This window comes from Ischnura elegans, chromosome 8 (assembly GCF_921293095.1).
Source record: "Ischnura elegans chromosome 8, ioIscEleg1.1, whole genome shotgun sequence".
Classification (NCBI taxonomy): domain Eukaryota; kingdom Metazoa; phylum Arthropoda; class Insecta; order Odonata; family Coenagrionidae; genus Ischnura; species Ischnura elegans.
The window spans coordinates 39,476,576-39,493,345 of NC_060253.1; the positions used below are offsets into that span (position 1 = coordinate 39,476,576).

Consider the following 16,770-nt stretch of genomic DNA (forward strand, 5'->3'; position numbering starts at 1 on the left):
TAATTTTATTGATGTTGAATTTCAAGATGCATGGGGAGAAGAGCCTATTGCAAGCAGGATTCGATAAAAGTCTGTTGTTGATGGTTTAAATTCCCGATGTAAAGGCCACATTGTGCTTTTTTCGGTGGTAATTGGGATAAATAAATAAATAAAATTCAAAATTAGAATTTTCGCACAATCCACCAGTTTTCCGAGCTGTATAATAAAAGAGCAGTTTATTATGACGTAGAACAAAGGTGTTTTCAAGAATTTAAATTTGAATTTTACACTTCCAAATGAGTGTTCACGTTTACAAAAAAGGGATGATGTTAAAAAACATGGTAACCATGAAACAACGACAACAGCATTAATTCTTCACCTCAAATTACTCAGTTATTTACAACATCCCAAGGGCAAAAATGGAGGAACTTCGGGGTAGAAAACCCATTATGACACAGACTAACTGAAAAATTAATTCCTATTGCCAACTCCATGCATTTATTCAATGCCACGCCATCAAACCTTTACTATGCCCATTTCTTCTGTCATTTTTTTACACCACGTTTTCCCAGCTCAGCAGCAGCTAGCATCCGTAGAAGAGAGAAAACAGTAATAGACACAAATTCGGAATTCAAGGAGCATAGTCGCGTTCATCAAGGAATTCCGATTTTCTGTTCTCGCGAAAGAACCTAAAGAAACTACTTATTTACACCACAGATGAGACCAGAAAGCTTATGGGAGGACAGCCAAAGGAACACACGACGCATTGGGCATGCAATCAGTGGCAGATGGCAGACTGGAGAGAGAGAACAATAGTCTTCCATTGACGCAAAGGAAGAACGCGTTCCTCCGAGTCTGTCTTGTGGAAAGGCGACAAGTGACACTTGGGAAAACCGCTAAATATGCGAACGTGGGAGGTAGAAGGAGGGGTTCGAACGAAAAACAAGTTAGACCAGACCAAGAGGGTTGCGTTCTGTCGCAAATTTCAGTCGCCAGACTTTGAAGAGCAATAACTCAAAGATCTCTCAAAATCGAAGTACACCATTTAACCCTTCTCTATATATTGGTATGAAGAACAATGGCGTGGTTATGGTGAGGGGGGATGAGGGGTATGCAAAACCATGGGCGTACCCATCGAGGGGCAAATGCCCCGCCAGAAGAAAGAAATCGCATTAGTCTTTAAGAAAAATCAGTACTGAAATGAAAAGAAAGCATTCAACAACTTTTCTGTAAACCCACGATAAATGATATGTGTTAGTATAAGATATGTAAATAAAATAAAAATATCTTTTCAAGGAAATAATCTCATAAACTCATGTCACCACTTGGTTTGCCCCCCCCCTAGACCATGGCTTGCCCCCCCCTTGTTATGATCCTGGGTACTCCCTTGTACAAATCTAAAAAAAAATGTATCACAGCAACCTCTAAGGTTTGAAATAATATAGTAATTAAATGCTTGAATTTTTTTATTCGGCTATTCATGGCGAAAAAAACAGCACTCTTCCACAGACGTTATTTGCTCTCGACTAGTTTCGACGGCTGTTGCGTCATTATCAAGACAGTACAACTGTTCTCCCCCTCCCTATTGTAGTCAGATATGTAAGGCTCGACGTGGTAATTGCTTCTCTTGATAATCACGCTATAGCCGACGAAACTAGTCAATAGCAAATAAAAGTTTGTGGAACAGTAATAGGTTTTAGTTTCAGCATGAATATCTCACGGTTCCACCAAGTCCCGCCAAAATCAATTGATATATTTTTTATTTACTTCTTTATAATTTATTCAAATTAGTATTTAACTCGCAAAATTTTACCAGGTGTCTCTAAAGGCCGCTATACACGGCCAATGATTTCATTCGCATGATCACTCGGCATGATCATTCACCGTGTATGACGGAACAATTCGAGAATGAACCTTTATACGCATGATCATTCAGCGAAAATTAAAACATGTTCTATTTTGCTCGCATGATCCTGTGTATGATGACGTGATAATTAAGCAAGGTCATTCACCGTGTATGTCGGAACAATTCGCGAATGAGTCTTCATGCGCATGATCATTCAGTGAAAATTAGAACATGTTCTATTCTGCTCGCATGATGCTGTGAATGATGACGTGATCATTCGCATGATCATTCACCGTGTATAGCGGCCTTAATGAATTAACCTAGACCAAGATCAGATTGAATAGGCTTGAAAAGATTTATTTTCATGGTAGCATATTCGTGTCCTTAGCACTCTCCTAGTTTCTGGTCTGGCCACTTGTCTTTGTCATGCATGCTTGTTCTGCATCCGGGGAACGAGCGCGTTTCTGATTAAGGTTGTTATGAGTGCATGCCTTGTATCACCCTCTGCCATACACCCTGGTGATGGCTAGCACGGTACCTCATATATGTGGATGCAAAAAGGAGCATCTAACCAATTATGTCATTCAAACGCACGTTATCTCCGGAAGACCACGTCTTGTAAGCAAGTTAACTGCACGTTCCGTCCTTAAAAACTGTCGAGGAGAGAAATTCCTCGCGGGAAGTTATCAGCTACCGCTGAGATGGCACTATCATTGAGTTTACCAGAATCGATAACTGATTCAATGGCGCAGGCTGGAAACGTATACAGTCTCTAAATAACCGAGGAAAATTTTCACTTTACCCCGAAGAAAATATGATGAAGGCTTAGACTCTAAAAAACATCAATCACGTGGTACGAGAATCATAATCAGCTAACTCTCTGAGGATGTTTATATTACCAGACACCTTTAGCAAACTACAGCTGAGCGTCTAATTGACTGAAGTGAAATTGCCTGAAAAGAATCAATCATTTCAGGCGTAAATGGGTGAATGTTATTATTTATTTACTTATTTATCTTAATATCCCCCTAAACAGCACATCTATGGCCTTTACATCAGAAAAATCTATCAATCAACAACAATGGTACATTACAAACGCCCATGCCGTGAATTGGGGCAGCCTTACCACGAGGGAATCTACCCACGACCTTTAGTTTGGCAGGCGAATACTTTACGTCTCTGTCACTGGGGCCGGCTATCATATAATACGAAATCTCTTCATATTAAATAAAATAACTTTTGTGAAGGTCACACATTTAACTGGGGGTTTTTCCAAATGATATTGCATAACGGGTGTATTATAGTGATGGTATTTCCTGTGTCTAAACCAGTTGACGTTGCACCGTCACGAGAGCATGGCACTGAATGATGAAGCATACAAAGTCATTTTATTAAGTCTGAAGCGAAGAAAGTATAACTGCCAATGTAACTTGAAAAAATATTAATACCCACGAAACCGGTATCTCTCACTGACGGAAGGAATCGTTAGAAAGGACATAAATTTAAAAGCGATGACCCACTCGTCATGAGCACGTGACGTCATCAACTTATCTGCGATAGGTTTAGGGTCGGCAATTTTCCTCCTTGAATAGCGCGAACATAACGCGACTGATAACGAAAACGGACCTTATTATTTTCAACGCAATCAAAAATAAAGAGTGATGAATTGCGATCGTAAACAACAAGGATTATAGAGAGTTGACTGTGATTCTAAACCAGTCTCGCATCATCGTTCGGGAGCCAAGTCTTTCTCCGACACTGAAATCATCACTCAATGTGCAATCTTGCCGTATCTTATCCCGTGCACACGGCTATCTACAACCTCCCCTCCACAAACACTCGTCTCCATGGCAGCCACCCATCACTGCTTCGCAACCGCGCCTCTGAAGAAGAAGGCGAATGCCAGAGAAGTAACAAACAAAAGCCTCGTTCTTCCCTTCCCATTAGCGCTAATAGGCTGAACTTCCACTCCCAAAAGACTCACCTCCCTCCCAACGCCACTCTCCCCGGATTTCGAAGGGGAGTGAGAACAGTTGAAGGGGGCCAAGACGCAAGAGATAAGAGGGCATTCACGTCTCCCAGGTGCACAGCTAAGCGAGGTCCGTCTGTTGAAGCACGTCCCCTCTTCTTATCCTCCGCGGCCGTGACTCGGAAGGGGTCTTCCCTACTCTCTCTCACTCCCTGACCGTCACAAGTTCCAGGGGACTCCTTTCACCAACGGACAGATTCCTCAAGCGTAGCGGGTATTCGTAGCAGGGTTCCCACTCTTACTGCATTATAAAATTCACGGTTTCTTCCAGGTTTCCACGGTTTAAATGTCATCAAATTCACGGTTGGTAGATAAGGCATTTTAGGCAGAAATAATGATCACGTAACAATCATTGGCTGCACGTTAACTACAAATGTAACAAACACAACACATACCTTGGATGCATGCCGAGATTAGTGTTGCTTAATAAGTTAAGCAACGCCAACCTGAACTAGATATAGTTATTGCAGCTTTCTTTCGCACTGAAAACCTGCTCACCCACTTCCGCTCCGCAGCCCCCTATGCCAATATAATGAAAAATTTTGACAAAATTCGACCCTCCAAACTCGCGGCATGTTAAAAATTTAGTTCCCGTTATTTCGCGAACAAACCTCATGCATGCGACGGAACGAAAACACAATAGAATTCTAGTGACTCAAATGGCATGAAGAAAGAGTCATCTATAACGATTTCGCGATGGAATTGAATAGGCCCGCGCGATCGTAAGCAAACACCTATTTCTCAAGACCACAGGCAAATATTCGTAGTGAAACTTCCACTTGCTGATCACGGCGGGGCGTATCCCTTACGCAGCATATCCCTGCGGCTAGTTTGCAATATCGGGCAAGAGTTGCGAAAAGGATAGCGTACCTTGCATTTCAGTCGGCGTGCACACAGGAAACGATGCTATACCTCACGCATAGCAGAAGAAACTTGCCTATTCTCATACCCAGACGGTAGAAGAATAGACCAAAACTCCTCTAATGGCTAGTTTAGAAAAAAAATAACTGAAAATTGAATATCGCACGGAAAGATAAATTAGCTAATATATAAAAAAATATCCTGTACTGGAGAATAACCCCAATAAATGGAATAAGATAAAATAACAGCTGATTGTTGCACTGAATATATGGAGTTATACGTAAGAATACTGAGCATATTACTCTGTTCTATAATTATATTTAAACTACGTTTCATATTAGGATGTTGTTTGAACTAACAAAAGATGGCAGACAATTATATGAAAAAAATTGACCAAAACACTGCACTTCTACAAAAATTTCACGCTCAATGAAGATGGACGAAATTTGCCAACCTTTCGTACATGTAATTATTATTCTTCATGGCTTTAATGCAACTGAAATTGAAGAACATCTGGCTAGTGTTTATGTGCGATATTACAAAATACGATAGAGTATTAATAGCATTTTTGAGAATGCATTAACATATCTGCCTTTATTGACATATCATGGAGTTATTTATTATATTTGTTGCTTTGATACATTGTTACAATTATTATTTGGTGTCCCATTGTAAGTAAACTACTAATATTTTTCTTGAACCTTTTCGGTTGGGTCGAATAATTGTTGTGGGCCTATCCTTGATCATCAAAACATCCCTTATCCAGGCGTTTCCTCGCTAATTCATTCCACAAGCGCCAGCATCGATCTTCGGGCACTTGATTCTCACACTTAAGTGCTCCCTACGGTTAATTAATACCAATATCCTATAAACTCACCCTAAATGGAAGTTAACTTACCAAAGCGGCCTATACAGAAAGATCTAAGAAAAAGAAACAGCTATTTTTTTCATGTCGGCCTCGGGTAAAAATCGTTAGGTACACCTAATGCCGTATTCACTACAATCCTCTAGTTTTGCAATCGGAGATAAAAGGTTGAAACCGTAAGAGGGCGCTACATAAATCGCGGGACATGCATGCCCACAACACTCCCACACACACACTCAATCCTATAAAACGATCGCAAATTCACCGCGAGATAGCAATCCCTATACGATACGGGAGCTTTATCCTCCGGTGACACACAAAAAAAATGTTCCCTCCGAGGAGGCGTGTTATCTGCTGATGTAATTGATCAACACGGCGCGATCGCTTAAGATTAGAGAGAGCTCAAAGAACACCGAAAAGGTGACTATAGTGGTTGATGCCGGCTCCTAGCTGGGAAAAATAACACATTTTCGAAATCCACACACACGCCAAAATATTCAATAAAAAATTTGAATTAACTCTCCAATAAATATTTCATCAGAAACACATATTCGGTCTTATTTTCACATAAGTGGAGCACTTCCTGGACTGAAATGGAATACAACATTGGAAATAAAGAAAAGAAATTTTTTTTATATAAGTCCAAATATTTTTTGTAAGTCGGTATCCCTGTCTACCCGCTAAAAATATATGTCATGTTTGCAATGGAAAGTAATCTATTAAATGCATCATCCGAGATAACACGTTATGTGTCTTCAAAATGATCCTCCCATGATGCGCCTGAAATATGTTGACTGTCTGTTTTATTCCAAAATATGACCTCTCCATATTGGAAGTAAAGAAATGAAAACTTTGTAAGGTTCACTGTTATTTAATTATGGGCACCGATAATTGTGCCCATAGTACCCCCCATCCAACCCCCTTGGCTACGCCACTGTCGGTCCCTGATTGCACTACACGCCAGTTATGGCATCGTAATAATCACGATAAAGCAAGGCAATAACTGAGGAATACGAACAGCAATGACCAGAGTTCAGTGGTACATTCTGTCGGCACATGGTCCTTTGGACTGTCACGCAAACCCCGTTGAAGGTTAACACGCGTCCGAATACGATTCTGCTCAAAAAAAAACATTTAGGGAAAACGGAATCTCTATCGAGAGCACACAAAAAAAGGGACGAAAGAAAATGACAGGGCCAGGAGGCAGCCGATGCGTGACGATGATCAGATAACGGCCAACCGAAGAAACGAAAGAAAAAAAAAGAGAATCGACCTCAGACGAAAATAATAAATATAAAAAGGGGAGTCGGAATGACATTCGGATTCTTTTTCCGATGAATTTCGTTTCGTAAATCCAACGGTTCAAACGATACAGTGAGTTAATTCCAATACGCAGGCAGATAATAGTTATTTTTTTACTTTGAGCCGGAGAGAATATTTTCCGGGAACTGAACGCTATTCGCAGCACACAGAGAAAAAAAGGTATTGGAAATTTCGGAGAATACAAAATGCATATGAAGCAGGGGGCTTCATCTGCCCACTTCTGGTTATAATATCAACCATGGAAAATTACAAATCGTGGGTTAATGGTGGGGCTGACGCTTCATTCAGCTCTAATTAGGTGTTTGGACCGCGTGAAAAACTCCATAGGACTGATTTATGAAGAGTTGCAATGATGCGGGATTACAATGGAAAGCTCTACCACATTTTAACATAAGAAAGTTAATAATTTTTTACTCGTTCCTACCAATTCTGGCTTAACTAAGGCCGCTTCTTACACAACTACTTTATTAGGTCAGGAAAGCGATGAACATCTACATCACCATTGAAAATAATTAAGTAGCCGATTGAGCTCTGTTGGTTAGTGCAGGTAGGGACGAAATTAAGAGGTTTAAAATAATTATTTTCGAAGTTTCAAAGACGACTTACCTATCGCTAAAATTAAAATATTATGGCTACCAGGGTGAAATAAAGATACGTTAAAAGTAGTTTTATTTCATATAGCATGTATGTTATACAATTATCGTGGAAAATCGAAAGTATTTATTTCAATATGGAACAATTCTAATCCATTAGGCTTCAATCTTCGGATTTTATTAATATGTTTTCTTAATTCACAACCTTTCAGCGCGAAGCAACTCCACAATTGTATCTCCGTATTTAATCAAATTAAACTTCCTCATTTTCAATGAATGAATACGACATCTTGATCATTAATAAATAGGAGGCAATTAATTGATGTTAAGGAATATAAATAAAATACTTCAGTTCGCCAAAGTTTGTAGCATCGTAAAGAAACCTATCGTTTTCGCCCAATTATCACTCACATGTCGAGAAAATGATCTTCCTAAAAGCAAGACCTTAGTTGAAGGGCGGAATGAGAGAGATTATTCAGAGCATTGATAAGAGCTAGAAGCAGCTGCGCCCGATAAGTTCCCGGAAAACCAGCCCTGAGGGGGTAATAATGGTGAGAAGGCAGATAATGGCCATCAAAATAGTATTCCTTCATAAAAGAAAACGTTAGAACGTTTTTCGATACAAATTTCTCAAAGGTTGACTCTTGATTGATTTTTCAGAGGCTGATTTTCTCCAACACATTGCTTAGAATGTAATTAAAAGCAGAAGTTGATCTTCACCTAAGTATATAAACTAAGAACTTCGGCCAATACACGAAGAGTAATTCAGGGATAATATGAAGAGTTATACTTTTATTTCTTTGTACGATATCCACTTTTACTCAATAGATTATCTCCATGTATTCTGCGTCTTTTTTAGAAATCTTATATAACCACTCTAGCAGTGAAAGTTTAAAAAAATGTAGCCCAGACCAACTTAAAATTAATATGTAAATGAGTAAGATAACTTATTTTTTCTCTTGAAAATTGCAAGATCAATTGTATCATGAGAATAAAAATTATTGTTATTAATTTTCTTTCAAATGCAAGAGTGAACACAACAGGTGCCCAAGGAAAATGAAAAATGTGGCATTTCCAAAGAAACGTGACCGGAGACGTAACGGTAGCCGAGACGACCCGCATGCTACACCGGTGGTCGAAGGGGGGAACGCAAGAAAATGAACAAGTCCGACGGGAGTGAATACCGTGGTTGGTTGCCACAGAATAGGAAGAAAATTACTGAAAATCCTGCCATATGAAGATACGAAACAAGAATTCATGACACTGCTATATTTGAGTCATCATGTGGTGCGAAGGTGGATTACTTAAATGGTAAGCAGGTGATGATTACCAACGATAATAACAATGTCTTTATTTGGCCGAGGTTGAGACTAAGAAGTCCCCACTTCCACCTAACCCACTAGATGGCGTCAATTCAAACATTTAAAAACGGTAGATAAACGTTTACAATACAAAATATACAACTTACACTAATTGTGAATTGTCAAAAAAGATAAACAAGCACATGTGAAAATTTTGTGTAAAAAAAAGATTTCAGTTTGTGGGAAAAAACGTGAGGATAAGGGTGTAGTCACCTTCAGCGAAAAAACCCACCGCAGGAAAACGCCCACACAAGAAGATGGACGAAGCAAGAAAGAAATAGTCAGTGGAATAGCGCAGGCGAAGAGGTCTTTCTACAAAAAGAAGAATCGTCTTACAGCTGAGAATACAAGCATAAAAGTAAGAAAAAAATTCATCATATGCTACATATGGAGTATGTTTCTCTCTGGAGGGGAGGCTTGGACGTTGACAGCAGCAGAGAAGTCAAAGAGTGGAAGCAGTCGAAATATGGTGCTACCGAAGAATGATGAAGATAAAATGGATTGAACGTGTAGGTAACGAGGAAATGCTAAGAAGAGTGGGAGATTAGAGAAGCCTCCTAAAAACCTTAAGCAGAAGACTTAGTTGGCACACATTTTGAGACACGATGGACCGATGAAGACTATCGTTGAAGGACAGTCGGAAGGGAAAAAGGGCGAGGGACGGCCCCGAATGAGTTACGTAGGACAGATTATACAGGATGTATAAAAAGGTATATACGCTATAAAAAGGTTCGCGGATAGGAGAGAGAAATGGAGAGCTGCGTCAAAACAATCTAAAGATTGTTCACCGATGATGATGATAAGTCCACCACTACTGAACACCCCACATACGACTCGCAGGTAATTATAAGAATGAAATTGAAAAAAAAACAGTCACAATAAGCTGGGACAAGCTTTTTCACGACTATACGCCGGGAAATGAGCCTAAACTTGGTGTGGAACATCAGAGAAGGGATATCACTTTAAATATAATCGAAAATCGATAAGTACAGGCGCTTCGGAAAACAAAAGAAAGCTCACAGGGTCTGAAAACCTAACTTTCGGAGACAATATCTATTTCGTAATTTCTAATACGTAATATCGATTTCAAAGCAGACATAATCAGTTTCCACACGCATATTCCTTCACATTACCCGTGGTACGGAGCGCTCAAAATGTTCAATTCTCCAAAAACATTTTTCATGCGATGTTACTAGGGATAAATAAGTCTATTAAGTAAAAACTGAATAACTTTCATTGAACCTTGATTAATTCCGACGTACAGGTAATGAAATTGCGTATTATCAGAAATGAGAACTTTTCCGGCATTGATTTCATCAAGAGGATTATCATATATTCCAACACATATGTTTTTAAAACTTTTTCATGTCAAAAACAATACAACTATCTTCATTAATATATCAAACCCTGTATTGAAAAAATCGAGCACGAGGTTTAGACCACCCTGACTACGATTTTTACGATTATTTTCAGCATTTCATAATATAGACACTTATGATAATCAGTTAGTTCGAAGGTGGGTTAGCTATGGCAAGCTAGTGATTAGTCAACCTTATCCAAAAACCCTAAATACGACTCACTTGAGGATGAAATCGAAAAAAAACAATCACAATAAGCTGGGACAAGATTTTCACGACTTTTCACGCCGGGAAATGAGTTTTAGCTTAGAGTGGAAAATCAGAGTTGGATATTGGAAATTACGATCTTGAAGGTGTATAGGCAGTGCACGACTACAGAACACGAAAGACAGCCATCACCATGACAGCATGCTTCGACAATGCATTAGAAGCGCGCGTGGGTTAGAATGAGAATATGAAATATCGACACGGAGAACCCCTTGACATGGGAAGACAATGGCGAGTCAATATGAAGAGGATATGAACCCGACATTAATGGTGAAAAAAAACGATATTCACGGATATCACCTTACCGGGGTCGCATGAGCTTTCAACTTAAGCACCTTCGAAATATTAACGAAGTTGGCAACACTGACAATGAGTGCAGAAGACCTCAAAAGCACTGGCAGGACAAGTTTCGTTCTTCGTCATACTGACCCACTTTCAAATTCGTGCCACGACTATCGCAAATAAAAAAACGAGCGAAAGAGGGCGAGAATATGGCGGTGAGCTGATGTTATCGTAGTGAGACGCGAAAAAAAAACAATCAACCACACAGTTGGTACACAAAGAAAATTAATCAAACCCCCCACGAAAAAATCAAACCCCAAAAAAATTCGATGGAGACAAATAAATTTTTCCACATAATATTTTTGGAAGTAACAATCGTTCGTTAAATACACAGCTCAGCAATTTAATTAAGAGCCTTAAGCATCTATCCCCCTGAATCGCTATAGCAAAATAATTGTCAGAACCATGACGGAAGATCAACATTCAGCATTGAAAAATTGGTAATATAGTAGAAGAAAGGAAGACACAGAAATGACAATAATTCTGGCCCGTAGCAACTGCGCTATCATCTGGTAACGTTCAAGGTATATAGATTAAAACTTAGTCAACAATCTCATGAATTTCCTCAATTAAAATAATAAAAGCAGAAAATTTCAGATGAAAAATAATGTCAAATTTTGACAAGGGCAAAACCCCAGAAAACGTCAAGATGTTAGCCTAAGTTTTGAATTATTTTTCGCGCAAAATTAGCGGATGATCGTGAGTGATACTTCCTTTTGAAATTCAATAAGTACGACTAATCAAGAAATTTGTACTCACAAAACAATACGCTGTTAAAACAGAATTTAGATAACCTGGAATATTAGCAGTCGCGCAAGAATATAAATGAGGCAATATGGCAAATAAATAATGACGCGGCATTGAAACAAATTGAGAACTCCATAATCCCATATATCTCTTCATAATGACTTACAACAAGCACAGAAATTACGAGAGGTGAATAATATGGACAGGATTCATGTTCTAAGTTTCTCGTAGAATCCGGTTCGTTTCATTAACGCCCGCGTCGCGAATTAGGCCAAACGGCTGGCCAACGTGGGCGAACTAAATCATGGCTAATTGGAAACACTTAGATTAATTGTAATAACCACTAAATCTGGGCAAAAATGAATAAAATCTTTGAGGAAAGTGATCTTGTCCATTACGCACGCGAATGTTGTTACGAATTAAGTTCTTGTAGAATATCGTGAGAGAGGAAATGGATTCAAGGAGTAAAGTGGAGGTCAGAAAAAAACGTGCCTTAACTATCAATTCATTCACACCCAAAAAATTGGAACTAATACCGTTACTCGAAAGAAATAAACAACAATACAAAATGTAATTCACCCGTCGTTTCGCCGGGTTAATATAAATTTATATTAACCCGGCGGGATTATAATAAATAAAAAAGTTACTCTCTTAGGATTTTAGCCATGAGAGGTTCAATGTAATTTTTAGAAAGCATCGGCAACGGCGCAATACTTACCTAGATTAAAACAATTATCAGAACTACCGATGACAAAAGATCAACACCAATAGTTTGAAAACACGCTAATATAAGTAACAGAGAAACAGAAGGCGATTAAGCACAGAATTAACTCAACACAATTTCTGACCCGTAGCAATAGCAATCGTAAGGTTCTAATTTAAAGAAATAAAATTAAAATCGGAACACTTAGACAAACATATATTTCACTAATACTGAGTAAACTCTTTGTTGCAAATGTAAAGGCGCCAAGTAATAAAAATCACTGCTGTTATCAACCTGCAGTAATTCCAATCAAATAGGGGAAAGAGTAAGAATGCGATAGTCCTCATCTTGAGCGTTTGATTAAACCACAATTAAACATAGGCATAATACCTCGTTAACAGAGCCAAAAGCAGCACATAAAACGGAATGACGTGAGTCTTTCAGTATCACAGAAGTTGATCACAGCTTGAGGTTTGAAATTCCATCGCTTTGATAGGGGAAAAAGAAATCTCACAGACACCAATGGATAATCCAGTTTTATTGCGCCTGTAGCAAGTCAGGGGTACATCCTCGTAGCTATCTGACGATAAAATCGAGTAAGCAGCAAACTAAAGACAGAGACTGATAGCTGATGCGAGGCCGTTAAAAGCAACTAATACTTAAATTTGGTTCACATTGCGTCATGCGCCAATGAAAAAGATGTATTATGACAGTTTACTATGCGATTATTTCAGGGAAAACCAATGTTCCAAAGAGTAAGTTACAGGAGAAGTAAAATTTACCAAGCGCGCACCAGCAGTAAAAATATTAGGGATCGATCTCGATTAGGGATTAAAAGATTGTGAGATGTTAGCCTTTTACGGTAAGTGGTTCCATAAATCAGAGCGATAATACAAAACCGTAGCAACTTCATAAATAGCTTTCGTAAGAGTTAAATGCAGATCGAAAAGCGTTAAATGGAGAAATAAATCATTCGTCAAGCCCACTAAATCTACGTAAGACGCGGATTGCAAGTGCATACAAACCCATTTAGTAAAATGTTACAAGAAACGCTGGTAACCAAGCCATTGACGAGTTACCTACCTAAACTAACCCTACTGAACCTGTAACGGAATGCGTCTAACTTCTGAACGGACGAGAGAGAAAAACCGATTCTCTCAGAACAAGAAAAAACTTGTGTACTCATATTCCCGTAAGAAAGAAAACGACTTGAAAGATGGTATGTACATTCTAATATGTACTAAGATATTTAATGAAAATTAGCAAGATTCCTGAATGCAGACATGACAATTATTCCTAGCTAAACAGGCGTCACTTTGATGAAACGGAATGAACGTACTTTAAGTCATTGCCGCGGCGAAGATGTAATGTAAAACTTCATTCAAATTATTATCGACCATCTCGATATCCATTAACAGCTATTCCATCAGCAATTTCCACACTGCCCATAACCGCGTCCCCCTTCGGTAGCTAAGGAGATAACAATGCTCTCGCGTCGGATGTGATAAGCGACGAACCGAAGACTAAAAGCCATAGCAACGGGCGCATAGGCACGGCTCGGGAGGTTAGGCTTTTTCGTTCACGAACACGAGCCGCCATTTCATACAAACCGTTCGAGATACGTGAAAGCGGACGTGAACGAGGAGACTTCCACTAACCACCATGGACGAAGCTATCAAACTAGTCGCATAAAACGCGTGCGTAAGTATCTGAAACAAGTCACTAACAGTTTTTGAGCTAATGTCAATCCACCTACTCCGGAAAATGACGACATAGTGAATTAACATTCGAATGGTCCCCACTTACTTTGCAGCATGTGGTGCATAACAGGTTCATTCCTATCCCCCATATTCCTACGGCCGCCGCGAAGCACTGAAAATCCATTAATTGAACAGTTTTACTGACATATAATGAACCCTACACATTGCATCGTCTGGTAAGTACCCTCCAGGCAAAACTAATCCACAGACACGTACACTGATCCACAAGACATGAAAAGAAATCGGAATAATATCTCGATCCCATTTTCGTGACGGTAACACTTACGATCTAATAGAAACCTCAACACGAATCACCACCCAAGGCGAACGAGCAGAAACGATACAATAATGAGGTACGTAACATAATGAGGTTATCAATCCAAAATAATTCCGATGACACGCCAGCACCGGACGAATAAAATGCGACACGACATTTCTACGATAGAGGTAGACATCACTTTTGAAATTGAAAATCGCGATCGTAGTCTAATTACGATGTGATGAAGATAAGTAACTCAAGATAACACACCAAAAAACCATTACCACGGTTAATAAAATTAGGTTAACTTTTATTCGCCATTTAAGATAACACGCGAACAATTTAGGTACTTTATACGATACTTACGCGGAATCGCGACGGTTTGGGCATTATGTACTTCGAAATTGGACCATCTACCCCTTCAGTAAAGCCAGATATGCGCGTAATGGAAGTAAGTATATTAGCAGTTTCTACGTAGGAACATGCGAGTGAAAATTCGAAAGTGCTGACGAGAGATAGGAAGAAATAAAAAGCTTCGGGATTATCTTAGTTGGAAAAAAATTAAACCCTCATACAAAGATTAAAAAAAAGCACTTCCACGAAATTCCCGGATAACATGGTAAACCAATAGCAATTCACTTATCGATTCTACGACGAAAAACACTGCATGAACAACCTAGGAAAGGCGGAATGGGAATATACACGTGGGGAAAGACGATCTTCGTCACATTTTTCCTCGGATCGTTCAACGAGCGAAGAATTGAGAGACACGTCACTCTTGTCCGGAAAAGCACTACTAGTCCCATGATTAAGACGATCGCCAAGTTGGAAAAAGTACACATCAAACGATGCACAGTCAACACCGTCTTCGAGCGAAAACAACGCACAAAAATAAAAATAATAAAACAGGAAATGGAGAAATAAACTTACCACAATCGCCAGCGGCAACTCTCTTCGTAAGCATCCATATCAAACGTTACGACGCGAGGACACACGAAATTAATAAAGACGAATATGGAAATAAGAACTATCCCAGATGACTTATTAGAAAAAATTAATAATTAAAGAAAAAGAAAAAAAATGAAGAACACTGCTATCCCCCTTTTGCACTTTTTGTAGTTAATTTAAGCTTCTTGCTTCCTGCCCTTCTCGTAAACTGACGGTAAGCATACCGTTGCGCTCAAGTACGTTAACACTGGTATGTATATACATAAAGAAGTAAACACAAAAAAAAGATACGGTCCTCATTCAACTCTGGGACACGTATTTTTCACACGCGAAATTGATCCATCTCTCTTGCGCCGTTTTAGAAGAAAGAACGACAGAGAAGAAGAAAAAAAACCAACTGAAAAACGCCTTTCTTGGTTGGATTCTGGAGAGGTCTTCTTCCCTGTTTCCAAAAATCTCCACACACTTTCAAACACTCACATAATGATCAATGACACCCTTTATTGTATAAGATTCTTTTTTGCTGTATAAACACGCTTTAATCGCAAGGATGATGCACGTAGATGGTAGATTTAAGCGAATCCACGCATCGTCCTGCGTGGGTAGGATGACGACGATAGGTAGAGGTGAAGATAGTTGTATACAAGGTAGGTATCCTTTCCAATCAAGGCGCAAGTCCGGTAAGCAAGTCACAGGAGAGACACTGTCCGCGACGTCATGCCCCTCAGACGGCTCGCACTCGACTGAACTCGGGAGAAACTCGCAGGAAAGGGAGGGGGGGGAAGTAGGTGGGGAGAGGGTTGGAGCGTGGGAGGGGGGAAACGGGATTGGGATGTAGGGGAAGGCTGAAGAAGGGGGGGGATGGGGAATGGAGGGGAGGGAAGGGGGGGTACATGCAGTGGGGGTGGGGGAGATGGGGAGAGTCCAGCTATATAATAGCGGGGTCATCCTGACACACTGAAGGGACGAGGGGAATTGATTCGAATCCGGACGGGCGGTATCCCGGGAGTTTAATTCCGAAAGAGAGTCAGAATTGTTTACTTTTACACCCCGACATTCATCGTGAACCAGCTGATTGTATTAATTTAGTTTTAGCATGCATGATCTTAAGTTTTCCCGGCGTATCAGGTGCAGAAAGTTTCTCGGGTTTTCCACCGGTTGATGTTCTGCACGTCTCCCGACGTTTCGAGCAGCAACTTGCTGTTCTCTGTTGCTCTTGTTCAACTTGCTGGGGTCTTCTGAATCTTTCAGGAGATGATGAACAGCAAGTCGCTGCTCGAAACGTCGGGAGACGTGCAGAACATCAACCAGTGGAAAACCCGAGAAACTTTTCTGCATATTTTAGTATATTCGACACACACAACCCAAGAGCAGAATATAAAACACACTTTCGACCACTGACTGACTGATTAATACGTTAGGGGTGAAGGAGAAGAGATACAGTGGCGTAGCCAGGAGGGGGGGGGTCATGGGGGTCCGGACCCCCACCGAAATATAAAAACAAAATTATTTTCCGTCATAAAAGAAAA

General features: G+C 39.8%; 1 protein-coding gene across 1 annotated transcript in view; it reads right to left on the bottom strand.

Annotated features, from left to right (window-relative positions):
* Positions 1-15,984, bottom strand: part of LOC124164592 (protein piccolo-like) — a 430,630-nt gene extending 414,646 nt beyond the window's left edge. The window contains exon 1 of the mRNA XM_046542004.1: positions 15,224-15,984. The gene's annotated coding sequence lies outside the window, so the exon portion shown is untranslated. The remainder of the gene's footprint in view (positions 1-15,223) is intronic.
* Between the last annotated feature and the right edge of the window lie 786 nt (positions 15,985-16,770).